This window comes from Stomoxys calcitrans, chromosome 1, assembly GCF_963082655.1.
Source record: "Stomoxys calcitrans chromosome 1, idStoCalc2.1, whole genome shotgun sequence".
NCBI lineage: Eukaryota > Metazoa > Arthropoda > Insecta > Diptera > Muscidae > Stomoxys > Stomoxys calcitrans.
Genome location: NC_081552.1, coordinates 233903146 through 233911981, shown reverse-complemented (window position 1 = coordinate 233911981; position 8836 = coordinate 233903146).

Here is an 8836-nt window from a genome sequence, read left to right as displayed (position 1 = left end):
TTGCGACCTCTAGAGGCTCAAGAAGTCAAGATCCCAGATCCGTTCTATATGGCAGCTATATCAGGTTATGAACCAATTATAACCATATTTGGCACAGTTGTTGAAGGCCATAACAAAACACTTCTTGCAAAATTCCAGCCAAATCGGATAAGAATTGCGCCCTAAAGAGGCTAAAGAAGTCAAGAACCCAGATGGGTTTGTATGACAACTATATCCGATTATGCACCGATTTTAACCATACTACGCATAGTTGTTAAAAGTCGTAACAAAACACTTCGTGCAAAATTTCCGCCAAATCGGATAAGAATTGCGCCCTATAGAGGCTAAAGAAGTCAAGACCCCGGATCGGTAAATATGACAATTATATCCGATTATGCACCGATTTGAACCACAATTAACACAGTTGTTGGTAATCATAACAAAACACCTCATAAAAAATTTCAGCCAAATCGGATAAGAATTGCGCCCTATAGAGGCTCAAGAAGTCAAGAACCCAGATCGGTATACATGACAACTATATCCGATTATGGACCGATTTGAACCACAATTAACACAGTTGTTGGTAATCATAACAAAACACCTCATACAAAATTTGAGCCGAATCGGATGAGATTTGCGCCCTATAGAGGCTGAAGAAATCAAGACCCCAGATCGGTATACATGACAACTATAACCGATTATGAACCAATTATAACCATATTTGGCACAGTTGTTGAAAGTCATCGCAAAACTCATCGTGCAAAATTTCAGCCAAATCGGATAAGAATTGTGCCCTACAGAGGCTAAAGAAGTCAAGAACCCAGATCGGTTTATATGACAGCTATATCAGGTTATGGACCGATTTGAACCACACTTAACAAAGTTGTTGGAAATCATAACAAAACCCCTCCTGCAAAATTCCAGCCAAATCGGATTAGAATAGCGCCCTCTAGTGACTCAAGAAGTCAAGATCCAATATCGATTTATAGGGCAGCTATATCAAAACATGGACCGATGTGGCCCAGTTACAATCCCAACCGACCTACACTACTAAGAAATATTGGTTCAAAATTTCAAGCGGCTAGCTTTACTCCTTCGAAAGTTAGAGTGCTTTCGGCAGACGGACGAACGGACAGACAGACGGACGGACAGACGGACGGACGGACGGACAGACAGACGGACAGACAGACGGACGGACATGGCTAGATCAACTTAAAATAACATGACGATCAAGAATATATACACTTTATGGGGTCTCAGACGCATATTTCGAGGTGTTATAAACAAAATGACGAAATTAGTATACCCCCATCCCATGGTGGAGGGTATAAAAATGGTGACGAAGAAAATGCGAACACATTCCGTAGAAGTGTTGCTGAGTTCAATGAGCAAAATAGTTGTTGTAGCCACATTTACATGTGGAGTTGGCGATCCTCGTCAAACTCTTACAGGCGAGCAAGCTTGTTCCGGTCTAAACGATCGATCGCCGCGGGGACATGATGGCCATTGGTTATTTAAAGGCGCCAAAAACTCGCCTTGTCGTATCGAGCATCATTGGCACTCAATATTTAAGCAAGAGCCTGCGCCACCTGGCCCCTCTCTCAGACTCTCCACTCGATACCGCTAATTGTCCACGACTGTAGTTGCAGCTACTCCGTATGGAGCATTCCACTAGCGCCCGGTAGCTCCCAGCTGAGCTTCTCGTGATAACGAAGAACACCACACAGATTGAAGTTCAAAGTTCCAGCCTGTGTGATGCCCATAGTTACACCGTGCCGGGCAATATAGTAGCGACATGTCGCTGCGCCAATTAAATGCTCACAAAACGGGCACCAATCAACTCTGCTTCAATGCTTTTGTATTTGTTGTTGTTCGACTTTTGTTTATGTTTTGGCAAAGAAAAAAGTCCGTCGGAATGAAGTCAGTACTAGGCTAAGCGGCAGAATGGATTTTGATGAAATTGACATCAATTGAAAGATGTTTTTCCAAAGAAGCGACAAATATATGTGAAAAGTAATTTTCCGCAGAGAAAAGCGCTGAAAATGAGGAATTAATTTTCAATAAAAAACAAAAAATAAATACAGCAAATTGTTGGTTCTTTTCCATTCGTTATGGGTGTGAATGGAAAGCCATAGGTGGTAGTATGAGTGGTGAGAGTAAGAGAAACAAATGGTGCGAGAGAAAGAGTATCACTATTTAGGTGAGGGTGTTGTGGGGGTGAGATGTTCGTGACCCTACTGTAGGTTAGTCATTTCTTAAGGCTTGGCTTTGGCGTGCGAGGCATTTGTTTGTTATTGTTGATTTTTGTATATGTTTTGCGAGGCTGCACAACAAACCAAACAATTTTATAACTACAGGTCAAATGAAGTAGGTGGGTTTTATAAAGGCGATTTTGTGGTACGGCAGAATGAATTTTAATGAAATTGACATCAATTGAAAGACATTTTTCCAAAGAAGCGACGAATATATATGAAAAGTAATTTTCCGCAAAGAAAAGCGCTGAAAATGAGGAATTAATTTTCAATAGAAGAAGCATAAATACAGCAAATTGTTGTTGTTATGGGTGGGATTTATGTATAAAGGCGAGTTTGTGGTACATATTACGACCAAACTACTGAATGGATTTTATTGAAATTGGCATCAATCGAAAGATTGATCCGGAGATGTGCACAATATATATGAAAATTTATTTTCTTTAAAAAAAGTCATAAAAAAGAGGAATTAGTTTTGAATAAAAGAAGAGAAGCAGAAACAGCAAATTGTTGTTGCTTTTTACTTAGGTATCCTTTATTTATGTGAATACAAAGTCATAGGTTGTAGTATTAGTGGTGATAGTGAGTGCAACTCTCTGGTATATGTGAGAGAAAGAGTATGCTAGAAGAGGTCACTACCCTGCAAACATTTTCTATCGTACGTGTCACTGAATCAGCACTCAAGAAAGTGGAAAACCATCTGAGGCGATATAACTTTTTAGCCTAATTAGTGTCTCGGTGCGGGAGAAAACGTGCCACTTGGCGATATATCCCAACGAGAGACTAGCAAGGGACTACAAAAAGTTTAAAATTCGATCAAGCGCATAAGTAAGAGTAAATTTTCTTTTATCTAAGTTTTTTTTTTGGCTATTAGGGCGAAGATTTTTATACCCTCCACCATAAGATGGGGGGTATACTAATTTCGTCATTCTGTTTGTAACTACTCGAAATATTCGTCTGAGACCCCATAAAGTATATATATTCTTGATCGTCGCGACATTTTATGTCGATCTAGCCATGTCCGTCCGTCTGTCCGTCCGTCCGTCTGTCTGTCGAAAGCACGCTAACTTCCGAAGGAGTAAAGCTAGCCGCTTGAAATTTTGCACAAATACTTCTTATTAGTGTAGGTCGGTTGGTATTGTAAATAGGCCATATCGGTCCATGTTTTCATATAGCTGCCATATAAACCGATCTTGGGTCTTGACTTCTTGAGCCTCTAGAGTGCGCAATTCTTATCCGATTGAAATGAAATTTTGCACGACGTGTTTTGCTATGATATCCAAAAACTGTGCCAAGTATAGTTCAAATCGGCCCATAACCTGATAAAGCTGCCATATAACCCGATCTTGGGTCTTGACTTCTTGAGCCTCTAGAGTGCGCAATTCTTATCCGATTGGAATGAAATTTTGCACGACGTGTTTTGTTATTATATCCAACAACTGTGCCATGTATGGTTCAAATCGGTCCATAACCTGATATAGCTGCCATATAAACCGATCTTGGGTCTTGACTTCTTGAGACTTTAGAGGGCGCAATTCTTATCCGATTGGAATGGAATTGCGCACGACGTGTTTTGTTATGATATCCAACAACTGTGCCAAGTATGGTTCAAATCGGTCCATAACCTGATACAGCTGCCATATAAACCGATCTTGGGTCGTGACTTCTTGGGCCTCTAGAGAGCGCAATTCTTATCCGATTAGAATGAAATTTTGCATCACGTGTTTTGTTGTGATATCCAACAGCTGTACCAAGTATGGTTCAAATCGGTCCATAACCTGATGTAGCTGCCATATAAACCGATCTTGGGTCTTGACTTCTTGTTTTCATTTTAATTTTTACTTCTCCATTTCTCTTCTCTTGTCGATCTTAATGATCGAAGAATTTTTTTGCAATGATTCAATCCGACTGGGATTTGAACAGCCAACCTCCCGATTGCGAGGCGTATGCTCTCCCTCTTGGCTACACACCTTATTTCATTTAAGAAGGTTAAGAAAACATACATTAACTTATATGCAGCAGGGATGGCAAAGTCAGTACTTTCGTACTTTTTTTCCATCCGAGGAGTACCGTGGTACCCCCAAGACCGATTTAATACATTTTCAAGCACTGACAATTTTTCAAACAGCTCTTATGATTTTGAACCTTTTTTGTCTAAACAGGCGAGTATTTCTCACTTAACGAAATTTGTTACTTGACTCGAAATTTGAATATCTGATTTGTGTTTTTGGGTAACTATCATTGAACAATTCGTCCATTCGTCCAACCAAAAGCCGCGCCAAGTATGGTCCAAATCGGTTTATAACCTGATATAGCTGCTATAAAAACCGATCACCCGATTTGACTTCTTGAGCCTCTAAAGGGCGCAGTTTTTATCCAATTTGTCAGACATTTTCCTTGAGATCTTTTGTTTTGACTCTAACAAAAACAGCCTCTAGAGGGCGTATTTCTTTCCCCATTTTAGCTGAAATTTTGCATAGTGACTTTTTCTATGATCAGTAACTTACGTGCCACTCGACTTCAAGGTTCATCTCGGATACCTGAGATGAACCTTGAAGTCGAGTGCGAGGCACTGCTGTCATCGGCACAGTCTTGGATTGACGGAACCCTATTATTGCCATCTGGAAGATCATGTCACATGGATGGATCAAAGCTAGAGGGCAGAGTGGGCCTGGAGGTTTACATTGAGAACCCAGAGACTGAGATCCTGTTTTAGACTGCCTGCCCACAATACGGTCCCGCAGGTGGAGATCTGGGCGATCATGGAATGAGTGAAGTGATGTGATGGTAACGTGAGGACGTTGAGCGTGAATATCTCTACTGGCAGTAAAATTGCCATGAGGGCAATAACAACCAGAACGGTTAGGTCACGAATAGTCTTGCAGTGCAAGAAGGATATTAACGCCTTCTCTGAGGATGGCAAAATTCGCATCGTTTGGGTGCCGGGCCATAACGGAGTTCGGGGAAATGAAAGGGCAGACGATTTGGCAGTGAAGGCCAGAGAACTGATGTCATTAAACTTGGTTAACCTGAAGCCTTTCGGGTCGACGAATGCGCATACAACATTGTGGAACAACGAAACGGCCAGTAGGACGGCAAAAATCCTTTGGGGGGATCCAGATCATGAGAAGACGAGGCTATTACTGAAAGGAAGCAAGAAGGAGATCAGTATAGCTATTGGTATTATAACGGGACACATAGGACTATGAGCTCACTTAGGTAAAATCGGTGCGGCAAGTGATAGCATGTGTAGGGCATGCGGGGAAGATGATGAGACGTTGGAGCATTTTCTTTGTCATTGCCCGGCTTTCGCGTCTAACCGACACAATACCAGACAAAAACCAACTTAGGGGAGTGGTATTGAAAACAATTAAGGATTTAGTAAGTAGTACGGAATTCCTAATTTATTTAAAATTTCGGATCTTGACCCACTAGAGGGCGGAATTATTATCCGATTTGGCTGAAATTTTGCATGAAGTGTTCTGTTATGACTTGCAACAACTGCGACAAATATGTTTCGAATCGGTTGATAACCTCATATAGCTCCCACATAAACCTATTGGCTTGCCCAAAAAGTAATTGCGGTTTTTTCATATAGTCGGCGTTGACAAATTTTTTCAACGGCTTGTGACTCTGTAATTGCATTCTTTCTTCTGTCAGTTATCAGCTGTTACTTTTAGCTTGCTTTAGAACAAAAGTGTAAAAAAAGTATATTTGATTAAAGTTCATTCTAAGTTTTATTAAAAATGCATTTACTTTCTTTTAAAAAATCCGCAATTACTTTTTGGGCAACCCAATATTTCGGGTCTTGACTAGAGGGCGGAATTATTATCCGATTTGGCTGTAATTTTGCATGAATAGTTCTGTTATGACTTCCAACAACTGCGCCAAGTATGTTTCAAATCGACGTAGCTCCCATATAAACCAATTTCGAATTTTGCCTTCGTGAGCCTCTAGAGGGCGCAATTATTATCCGATTTGGCTGAAGTTTTGCAGCCTTATGACTTCCAACAACTGCGCCAAGTATGTTTCAAATCGACATAGCTCCCATATAAACCAATTTCGAATTTTGAATTTGATTTTGTGAGCCTCTAGAGGGCGCAAATATTATCCGATTTGGCTGAAATGAAGTGTTTTTTTTTTAACTTCTAACAACGGTGCGAAGTATCGATCGATTCAGTACCTGATATAGCTCCCATATAAACCGATCTAGGTATGTGACTTCTTGAGCCAGTAAAATTGCAAATTTTGCAAATTTTGCCCATGAACATTCCACTAAGGAACTGGGGCAAACTTCTCACATATCAATGAGTGCAGTCCGATTCAAGTTTTTTTAATAGCCGAGTCCGAACGGCGTGCCGCAGTGCGACACCTCTTTCAAGAGAAGTTTTACATGGCATAGTACCTCACAAATGTTGCCAGCATTGGGAGGGGAAAACCACCGTTGAAAATTTTTTTTGATGGTCTTGCCAGGATGATGGCTTGAAGTGTTTTGTTTTAACTTCTAACAACTGTGTCAAGTATGGTCCAAATCGGTCTATAACTTGATATAGCTCTCATATAAAGCGATCGCCCTATTTGACTTCTTGTGCCTATAGAGGGCGCAATTTTTATCTGATTTGGCTGAAATTTTGCTCAAGGTGTTTAGTTTTGGCTTCTAACACCCATACCGAGCATGGTCCAAATCGATCTATAACCTGATATAGCTCCCTTAAAAACCGATCACTTGATTTGACTTCTTGAGCCTCTAGAGGGCGCAATTTGAATTTTAAACTGCCTTGCTTAGGCAAAAATTTCTATTAAAAAATTCTTATCGTTCTCTTGGTCTAGATTGGGAAAATTCTTTGGAAAACTTTCCATGATGAATATCTTTGTGATTGATTATTAATTGCAACAATCAGGCAATACTCCACTGACTTGTGACACACAACTTTGCCCGCCCCAAACAGCTGTTTGTGTGTGGGGCCTTAGAAATTCCCTTATAAAGCTTCATTTGAATTTTTGTATTCCCACACTATGGCTTGATGGCTGCGCCGCCGCTGTTGTTATAGCTGCTGACAATGCGATTTTATGCCATCCTCTCTCAGTTCAATCAATTTATACGGAAGTCATAAATACGATTGAAGTATGTCTATGGCTGTGACTATCTGGCCGTCTGTCCATATGTCTAAATACTCGTCTGGGTGTTTGTCCATCTGTCCGTCTGTCTGTCTATTTCCATATGCGTTGATGATTTGTGTCGGCTTCGAATCGCATTTTTCATTGTATTTCACGCACTATTGTTGGCGGTGTTGATAGTGGCAGTGTCTGTCTCCATCATTCCTACAAAGCATTTATATCCAAGCATTAACTATTATGGACTGCTTTATGTCCGTCCTCTGGTCTATGAAAAAATGCAAATTTTTATCATTAGCATGTGTGTTTGTTTGTCTACTCGTATGCAGTGTTTTTGTTCTAAAGGTCAGTCAATTACTATAAAAATTTATTATTTTTAAAAATTTTCTTTAATATGAATTCATTGTTTTTTTTTTTTTTTGTTACTCTACCGCCATTTACATTAAAGTGTTATCCACTTAATTTTATGTGGCCAATGTACTGCAAAAAAACATAAAAGTCAAAACAAATAATCACCAATTACCATAAATACAGTCATATATGGAAAAGCAAGGTAAACATTGCACATAAAAATTAAGGGAAAAAATATGCAAACAGAGAGGGGCCTCTCCACCAAAAAAATTTCTATAGAAATTTTCATGGAGAGGGGGGGCTCTCCACAAAAAAATTTCTATAGAAATTTTCATGGAGAGGGGCCTCTCTACAAAAAAAAATTCTATAGAAATTTTCATGGAGAGGGGCCTCTCCACAAAAAAATTTCTATAGAAATTTTCATGGAGAGGGGCCTCTCCACAAAAAAATTTCTATAGAAATTTTCATGGAGAGGGGCCTCTCATGGAGAGGGGCCTCCCTCTGGGGGGGGGGGGCCTCTCCACAAAAAAATTTCTATAGAAATTTTCATGGGGGGGGGCCTCTCCACAAAAAAATTTCTATAGAAATTTTCATGGAGAGGGGCCTCTCCACAAAAAACTTTTTCTATAGAAATTTTCATGGAGAGGAGCCTCTCCACAAAAAAATTTCTATAGAAATTTTCATGGAGAGGGGCCTCTCCACAAAAAAATTTCTATAGAAATTTTCATGGAGAGGGGCCTCGCCACAAAAAAATTTCTATAGAAATTTTCATGGAGAGGGGCCTCGCCACAAAAAAATTTCTATAGAAATTTTCATGGAGAGGGGCCTCTCCACAAAAAAATTTCTATAGAAATTTTCATGGAGAGGGGCCTCTCCACAAAAAAATGTCTATAGAAATTTTCATGGAGAGGGGCCTCTCCAAAAAAAAATTTCTATAGAAATTTTCATGGAGAGGGGCCTCTCCACAAAAAAATTTCTATAGAAATTTTCATGGAGAGGGGCCTCTCCACAAAAAAATTTCTATAGAAATTTTCATGGAGAGGGGCCTCTCCACAAAAAAATTTCTATAGAAATTTTCATGGAGAGGGGCCTCTCCACAAAAAAATTTCTATAGAAATTTTCATGGAGAGGGGCCTCTC